The sequence below is a fragment of the Rhinopithecus bieti genome, unplaced genomic scaffold (genome assembly GCF_001698545.2).
Source record: "Rhinopithecus bieti isolate Rb0 unplaced genomic scaffold, ASM169854v2 scaffold_56935, whole genome shotgun sequence".
Taxonomy (NCBI): Eukaryota; Metazoa; Chordata; class Mammalia; order Primates; family Cercopithecidae; genus Rhinopithecus; species Rhinopithecus bieti.
This window is the reverse complement of record NW_016821747.1, coordinates 5631-15209: the sequence shown is the minus strand read 5'-3', so window position 1 is coordinate 15209 and position 9579 is coordinate 5631. Positions and strand designations below refer to the sequence as shown.

The following is a 9579-nucleotide window of genomic DNA, read 5'->3' as shown; positions in this document are numbered from 1 at the left end:
AGAATTTAATATGAGAAACAAACCCAATTTTCATATTTACCAACATATTTACATTTCTACTATTCTACCCTCCCGTGCAGCAGACTTCTATTTGGTATCGTTCCCTAAAGCCTGACATTCTTCTACTGTCATTTATTGTAAAATGATTTTGCTGGTGACAAATTCTCTCACCTTTAATTTATCTGCAAATATGTTTGTTTTAGTTTCATTTTAAATAAATTTTCACTGGGTATAGAAACCCATTTTGATATTTGTTGCCTTCAGCACTTTAAAGGTTTCTTCCACTATCTTTTGGTCTCCATTTTCCTGATAGTAACACATCAATTATTTTAATGTTTTGCTCCTTTATATTATGTCTGGCTTTTCTCTGGATGTATTTGAGATTTTCTCTCTGTAATTGGTTTTCGGTAGTTTATTTTTGTTGTGGTTAGTTATGGTTGTATTTATTTTGCCCTCTATTTATTGATATTCTTGAATCTGTAGGCTTGTTATTTTTTAATAACTTTGGAAAATCTCAGCTATCGTTTCCTGTATAGTCATGAGTCACATAACAACATTTTGGTCAACAACAAACTACGTATATGGTGGTGGTCCCATATGATTGTCATGGAACCGAAAATTTCCTATCACCTAGTGATGTCATAGCCATAGTAACATTGTATCACATTTATAATGTATTTTTACTGTACCGTTTCTAGGTTTAGATATACAAATACTTACCATTGTGTTATAATTGCCTACAGGATGCAGTATAGTTACATGCTATATAGGTTTGTAGCCCAGGAGCAATAGGCTCTACTATATGACCTAGATGTATAGTAGGTCATACCATCTAAGTTTGTGTAAATATACTTTATACGTTCACACGATGACAAAATCGCCCAACAACTCATTTCTTAAAACATACTCCAGTTGTTTTAAGTTGTTTTAAACATACTCCAGTTGACACATAACTGTATTTCTTCTGTCATATTTTCTCTTCTTCTTTTGGAATGCATATTAGATCACTTGATACTGTATCACAGGTCACTGAAGGTCTAGCTATATTTTCCATTTTATTTTCTCTGAGGTTTAATTTGGATGGTTTTATTCATTACCTTCAAATTTACTGATTTTTTATGTGTTCAATAGTCTGTTAATCACCACAAAATTTTAATTTCCATTTGGTTCTTTTAAGAGTTATCATATTTTCCAGAAATTCCCTATTTTTTACTCATTATATACATTTTGCCTATAGATTATTTAACATATTTATTATAGCTGTTTTAAAGACCTTTTCGGCTTAGTCCAAATTTTCAGATATTCATGTGTCTATTTCTATTGGTAGTTTTGTTTTTCTTGAATAGGCACCACATATTCAAGCTTCCTCCAATCTGCTAATTTTTATTGTATACTGAATGATGTGGATAGTATAGTATAAAGATTCTGGATTCTATTAAATTTCTTGAAGAATGCTGAATATTGTTCTACCTGGCAGTTCAATTCCTGGTATCGACTTGATTCTGCAGTGATGGAGTTTTAGATTCTGTTATAGCAGGGCTACTTCCAATGCCCTTTGTCTTACATGTATCCCTTGGACTTGGCATATGGGCTTTATGTGTGGTTTTTCTGGGGTAATTTCCTTTAAAAAAAATTTCATTTAGTATTTCTTATAGTGAAGTCTGTGGCAACAAATTGTGGTAGCTGTCATTCATTAGAAAACATTTCCATTGTGCTTGCATTTGCTATTGAGTTACATAGTAGACAGAATTCTACGATCTCCACCCCAAGATTTCTGGCCCCTGGTTATTTAGTCAAAAACCAATCTCCTTAAGCTGATAAACAACTTCAGCAAAGTCTTGGGATACAAAATCAATGTGCAAAAATCACAAGCATTCCTATACACCAATAATAGAGAGNCTATACACCAGTAACAGACAAGCAGAGAACCAAATCATGAGTGAACTCCTATTCACAATTGCTACAAAGAGAATAAAATACCTAGGAATACAACTTACAAGGGATGTGAAGGACCTCTTCAAAGGGAACTGCAAACCACTCCTCAAGGAGATAAGAGAGGACACAAACAAATGGAAAAACATTCCATGCTCATGGGTAGAAAGAATCAATATCGTGAAAATGGCCATACTGCCCAAAGTAATTTATAGATTCAATGCTATTCCCATCAAGCTACCACCGACTTTCTTCACAGAATTAGAGAAAACTAGTTTAAATTTCATATGGAACCAATAAAGAGCCTGCATAGCCAAGACAATCCTAAGCAAAAGAACAAAGCTGGAAGCATCACGCTACCTGACTTCAAACTATACTACAAGGCTTTTATCACCTAGTGATGTCATAGACGTAGTAACATTGCTAAGGAGAGAATCCAGCTCAGCTGTGTCCAGAATATTACCTACAAAAATGGTGAGATAATAAATGGGTATTGTTTTAAGTCATTAACTTTGGGTTAATTTGTTATATAGCAAGAGAAAACTAATGCACTACCCTTTTGGTCATTATTTAAGTTTTTACTTCCCTCCTAAATATGCTCGTTAGTATTTATTTTAGGGTCTTTGAATAGTTCCTTTTGTATTCTGTCAAGTTTTAATTATAATCAGTGAGGAAAAAAAAAGGCTGTAGTGGGCTTATTCTATCTTGGCTTGCCTCAGAAGTGTTTAGGGATAAATTTAAGAAAATATTTTCTTGGTATATTCACTGAAAACTATAAAACCTGCTATGATAGACTTTTAAATACCAAAATAAATGAAGAGATAGATCATACTTATGGAATGAAAGATCAAAATTATTAGGAAGCCATTATCCTTAGTAAACTAATTCAGGAACAGAAAACCAAACACTGCATGTTCTCACTGATATGTGGGAGCTGAACAATGAGAACACATGGACATAGGAAGGGGAACAAAACACAGTGTGGCCTGTGGAGCAGGGTGTGTGGGTCAGTGGGAGGGAGAACATCAGGAAAAATAGCTAAGGCATGCTGGGCTTAATTCTTAGGTGATGGTTTGATAGGTACAGCAAACCACCATGACACATGTTTACCTGTGTAACAAACCTGCACATCCTGCACATGTACCCCAGAATTTAAAACCAAAAAAAAAGATGCCACTTGCCTCTAAAGTCATTCGTGGATTCAAAGTGATTCCAGTTAATAACCCAGCAACCTTTATTTGGTAACAGTTGACAAATGGTTTCTAAAATGTGTATGGAAATGAAAGGGACATAGAATATGCAAAACAATATTATAAACAAGGCCGGGCTCAGTGGCTCACGCCTGTAATCCCAGCACTTTGTGAGGCTGAGTCGGGCAGATCACGAGGTCAGAAGTTCGAGACTGGCCTGGCCAATATGGTGAAACTCTGTCTCTACTAAAAATACAGAAATTAGCTGGGCATGGTGGCGCATGCCTGTAATCCCAGCTGCTTGGGAGGCTGAGGCAAGAGAATTGCTTGAACCCGGGAGGCGGGGGTTGCAGTGAGCCGAGATCGCGCCACTGTAATCCAGCCTGGGCGACAGAGCGAGACTCTATCACAAAAACAAAACAAAACAAAAAAAGAATGTGTGGTACTTGATAAGGATTGAGAAATAGATCAGTGAAACAGAATATGGAGGATAAAAAAGACTAATATACAGTAAATTGACTTTTGATAAAGGTATCAAATAAATTTTTTTGAGAAAGCAAATTCTTTTCAACAAATGGCCTTGAAACATCTAGATATTCATATGGGGAAAAAGCGAAACTTAATTCGTAGATTACATGAACAGAAAAAAATTGTTTTTAATTGGATCTTAGCCTGAACATAAAAGCTAAAACCTTAAAGCTTTTAGAGGAAAACTTAGATAGATATTTCCATGACTTGGCATAAGCAGATTTTCTTAGGATACAAAAAGCAGTACCTGTAAAAGAAAAAAATTGATAGATTAGATTTAAATTTTAAACTCTTTTATCAGAAGACACCGCTAGGAAAATGAATAGGAAAGCCACAGACAAGGAGAAAATATCTGCAAAACATACCTGACAAATTACTAATATCTAGGACATGTGAAAAACTTCAATAACTCAATAATAACAAGACATATTATCCAATTTTGAAAAATGGAGAAAACTTTGAACAGATATTTCACAAAAGAAGATATACAAGTGGCCAGTAATCACGTGAAAAGGTGATCGGTGTCATTAGCCATCAGAGAAACGCAAATTAAAACCACAATGAGGTAGTTCTACATACCTACCAGAATGTCTATTATTACAGCAACTGATATCATCACAAAGGTTGTGCAAGGATCTGGAACAGCCAGAATTTCCACACATTGTTCTGAGTGTGAAATGGTTTGGCAGTTTTTAAATAAAGCACAACATATAGCTACTCTTTGATCCAGCAATTCCACTTCTTATTATATACCTAAGATAAATTAAGGCAGTGGTCTACAAAAAGACCTGTGCAGAAATACTCATAGCAGCTTTATTTATAATAGATAAAAGCTGGAAATAAAACAGGTTTTATAAATAGAAAATGGATATTGTAATAACCAAAACCTGTCAATAAACCAAAAGACCAGCAAGAGGAATAGATTTTGTAAATTATGGTATGTTCATACAATGGAGTCCTACAAGTTCTACCAGTATAATATGGTGGTAGTTATTTTTATGTTTATAAATATATAATAATGCCAACTTCAGGACAAATGAATTAAAAGCATAAAATTATTATTAAAATAGCCAGCAAACACCAGCATCTTTTGGGTTTCTTTTTGTTCTGCACTGTTTCTGTGCTAGTACTATAAATTGTAAGTTTGAATTGTAGCTTTTAAAGCAATGCAGTTTTCCTTTCATTTTTAAATTGAGCTCTTTATTCTAGGAACCCCAGGCCCTCCTGGACCAAAAGGTATTAGTGGCCCTCCTGGGAACCCTGGCCTTCCAGGAGAAACTGGTCCTGTAGGTAAGCATGAAAAATAAGAGTTTGCTGTTTTATAAAACTAATGCATATCATATTCAGTTTGGGAAAGTCAAATCCTGTTCAGCTGTGAACATTTTCAACACAAGGAAATATGGTGTCCATTCACTTAACACTGCGTGTTAGGTACAGAATGAATAACTTTTAATAAAAAGTAGTTAAAATTGGCTGGGCACGGTGGCTCACGCCTGTAATCCCAACATTTTGGGAGGCGGAGGTGGGAGGATCACTTGGGGTCAGGAGCTCGAGACTAGCTTGGTCAACATGGTGATATCCCATCTCTATTAAAAATACAAAATATTAGCCTGCTATGTTGTGGTGGGGCGGCCTTCTGTAATCCCAGCTACTCGGGAGGTTGAGGCACAAGAAATGCTTGAACCCAAGGGGTGGAGGTTGCAGTGAGCCGAGATCACGCCATTGCACTCCAGCCTGGGTGACAAAGCAAGACCTTCAAAAAAAGGACTTAAAATTATCATTATGTGACCTTATTTTCTAGGCCCACTTTTTCCAGGGAGAGTTAATTCAAGTGTCCTAGAATAGAAGCTTTGATTTTTTTAGAATGGGAGGCTGTAGTAAGTTTGTTTATTGATTTCTAAAGTAAATAACTTCTCTTGGCCCCATATGAGGCCTATAATTCACCCCCCCACCCTTCGCACCTTACTCTCTTAGATATTCTGAAACCATATTAAAATGAATAACTGAAAGGTTTCAGATGCTGAGTGACTATTCCTTATTTTCATTATCCTCCTTCATATTTTTATAACATTTTGTGATCCAAAGGAGTGTCTCAAAAGCACCCTGTTTCTTTTGGATAAAGAAGGGAGCATATGGAAGTAAAAGGGAGTTGGAAATTGGAAAACTGGGTGTAACCTGCTGTACTCAATTTTTTAGGTGGTGGAGGTCGTCCTGGGCAACCAGGGCCTCCAGGCGAAAAAGGCAAACCCGGTCAAGATGGTATTCCTGGACCAGCTGGACAGAAGGGTGAACCAGGTGCTGTATTTTTTCATTTTTCCTGTCTTTCTAATTTTCTCCGTGTTGAATTTAACTTGCCTTTTTATTACCCACAGTGAAATTATATCTTCTTTCTTACTAAGCTACTACACACTTTCCCCTTTTCCTAGTTACCATCTTCCTCTTCATCCTGAGAATATTAGCTCATGTATCTTGATCAAGTTACCTTCTTCCTATGAAAAACTCCATATCTTTTCTTGTCTAATTTCCCATATCAAAAAGAAGTTACCTAGCTTTTGCAAATTTCTCTGTGGTTTACTATGCAATCTATATTTCATCTATATTTTTTTCTTGTAAGCATATAGATATATTTAACATTAATCAGGAATAGAATATATGTTTAGATAGTTTTCTCATGTTAGAATTGTAGTTCTATATTGGAAATAAATCTTTTGCATGTTTCATATAATATACATTGCTGCACTTAATGAAAACCTCAATGATCTAAAATAATTTGGCCTTGTTTCAGTTTTATTATCCACTTGAGATTTTGTTTTGTTTTGTTTTGTACTCTGACAGGTCAACCAGGCTTTGGAAACCCAGGACCCCCTGGACTTCCAGGACTTTCTGGTAAACCTTAATAAAACATGCTATATCAATCTATAAGAAAATGAGAATATTTCCAAATACATCTATTTTTCCATCTCCACCATTTACTATCATAAAATGCATGTAAGAACCCAGAAAACTCAAAGCTAGTGTTAACGTTAAAACATTTATTATTTAGCAACTTAGTTTAAGGAGTTGTGTTAAAAAAAAAATGTATCCTTAAGGAAATTTACATGTAGATATCTCTTCATTAAATTCATAAATAAATGCTGAGGAAATGATAAAGAAAGAAGGCAAAATTGCAGCAAGATAAGAAAAGTCTGTAGAAATATATGTCAATAATAAAATGTTTCTTGAAAGTTCAGTCTTAATATATGTTTTGCATATTTGCTCCCTCTTTTGTGCTTACTCTTACTGTAAGCACCAAATAGTAGGAGGACTGAATGTACATACAGATATGTATGTTTATGTTCTGAAATGCCACTGGCCATTTTATGGAGACTTTTCTCAAACCATACACATATCTCCTAGAAAGTCAGATAGATATCCTTCCCTTGATACCAACATGGCAATTATTACTTTAATGTGCCACTGTCATATTGCTCTTAAAAGTGTCAGAGGTGGAGAAAAAATGTTGAGAACAATTTTGCTAGATGGTGATTATAAATATTGGGTAGAATGGTCTTCAGGGACACATAACAACCATTGAAGAGCCTTATCTTTCATTAGCCTCAAAATTAGACTCAAAATATTTGTTTTAGAAATTTCCTCCAGCCATCTTGAAACTATTTTTGAAGATACTTTATGCTTTTTTTCTTCACAGCTATTGGTGATGTGATCATTGCTCTGTCTTAACACAAAAGATGCCTTTTAGGATGAAAGCTATTATTTCTATATTTGTATATATACTCTAATAAATACTTCTGCTAACAAATACATATATTTAATAGGAAGGATGGTTTTCTGGGTAGATTTGGGATTTGGTAGGAGATGGAAATGACTCTTGTGAATTCCATTAATTGCCTTAATATGTGTGAATAGCTAACCTTATAGGCAAGCCTGTAACTCAGTATTATTTAATGTATCCTCTAATTATACTTCACTTTCATAGGCCAAAAGGGTGATGGAGGATTACCTGGAATTCCAGGAAATCCTGGCCTTCCAGGTCCAAAGGGCGAACCAGGCTTTCACGGTTTCCCTGGTGTGCAGGGTCCCCCAGGCCCTCCTGGTCCTCCGGGTCCAGCTCTGGAAGGACCTAAAGGCAACCCCGGGCCCCAAGGTCCTCCTGGGAGACCAGGTATGTCCATGAGTGTTAGGGGAATGGTCTATATATTAGTCCATGTATTTCATTTTGCTGGCAGGTTATTCAGTCTTCAAGACTTTAGAATTTTTCCAGTGCATTGTAGGATGTTAAAAAAAAGACTAAAATTTGTAATATAATAACTTCTTACAAGTAAATAGCTTGGTTCATAACTAACTCCATCTATTTCCATGGTTCTAATAATTTGCTTTAGTAATGCATTTTATCATTTATATAGAGGAAGTAAAACAACTTGGAGGAATAAAGGAAATGGTGGTTTTATTAGTCTTGTTACTAAAAGGTAAAACTATACTGTTAACCTGTCAGCAAAATGCCATCTGCATTTTTAAATGTGAGCTTCTCAGCATGTCATCACAGAAATCATTTTAGTGATCACCCAATAGATGCTTGTGGTCCATACCAAAAGTACTGCTATGGTTCTGTCATATGATCAGCAAATCTCACCAGGCACAATTAAAAAAAATTATCTTCCGTAGGAACTAGGCAATCAAATTTATCTCCAACATCACAGCATGATCAAATTGACTAGTGATCTCTTCATACCAACCTCATGTCTATACCTCATTTGTCTTGTGTTCACTGCTCAGTTTTGCATCCAACGTTCACCTTTTCATTTTGTATCTGTGCTGTGTCATTTCATTTTACTAATTTTGGAAATGCTCGTTTTCATCCTTTGTTAATGTCGCTGAGCCTAGTCACTGGTGATAGGTTATGAACAGATTTTGAGACTTGATATTCAAATTTTATATTTCTGGTCACTGAAAACTAGGAAGTAAATGTCCTTTTATTCTTTGGAAGTCTCTGACATTATATAAGTGCATTTCAAAATGAAAATTTTATTTATATTACAGTAAAATGTAAAGTGATTGGAGTTCATTTTAATAAGATGTTCAAAACACATAAATTAAATGGGATAACATACTGTGTTCAGAGGATCATTTTCAAAACCAAATTTTATCTGATCTAATATAATCTGATGGAAAGTATTATTTAAGGTTTTATGTTTGTATACTATTGAAGAAAACCAGTGAAAATCTCCTCAGCCATGTTAACTCTCTTGCATGTAATATAAAGAACTGAAGCAAGTATCTTGCTTGGTTTTGCATGCAGTAATTAAAATAAACCAAAATATTATCTTTTTTATATTTTAATCTTCACTGTGGTTATTCATTTTTACTAGTAATGAATGAATAATGAGCTCACTGTTGAACATTACTTTGAAATTTGTCGGTATGAAGCCATTAGTCACAAAGATGCCTTACAAATTACATTTTAAAGAAATAATAACAAAAGTAGTTAGAAAAATGCATACCTGATGAGTGTTTGTGACTTCTCAATTTAATTATAAATTAAAACTGAGTTGTAAACCCCATTGCTCTTAGAATTGATTGTTCTTAGTCTGAGCTCATAGTAATGATTATGATAGCAATGACTTTTGGCCTTTGAAAATATGCCACAGTGTGCTGTTTTCATTTCAGTTTTGTCAGTAAGTGGTGATAATTTGGTTTATATACAGATGCATGGATATGAACTTTCAGAGTATTCTTTTATTGAAATAAATTTTAACTTGAAAGTATTTAGTGTAATGCTTTTTAGTTTCTTGATATTTCTAACAGTTTTGATATTTTTCCTTTTTGTTAATGATGACATTGGGCCTTGGTGAACTTTGATCCCTATCCAGGTCCTACAGGTTAGCTCCTTAACTCCAAAGTAGTAACTGCATGAAGTTTGAAACTATATATA

General features: G+C 34.7%; 1 long non-coding RNA gene across 1 annotated transcript in view; it reads left to right on the top strand.

Annotated features, from left to right (window-relative positions):
- Positions 1–9579, top strand: part of LOC108521021 (uncharacterized) — a gene marked incomplete at its 3' end in the record, with an annotated part of 19954 nt that overhangs the window by 5208 nt on the left and 5167 nt on the right. The window contains exons 2-6 of the long non-coding RNA XR_001883104.1: positions 4860–4940; positions 5847–5945; positions 6486–6536; positions 7627–7812; positions 9518–9526. This is a non-coding gene — a long non-coding RNA (uncharacterized LOC108521021). The remainder of the gene's footprint in view (positions 1–4859; positions 4941–5846; positions 5946–6485; positions 6537–7626; positions 7813–9517; positions 9527–9579) is intronic.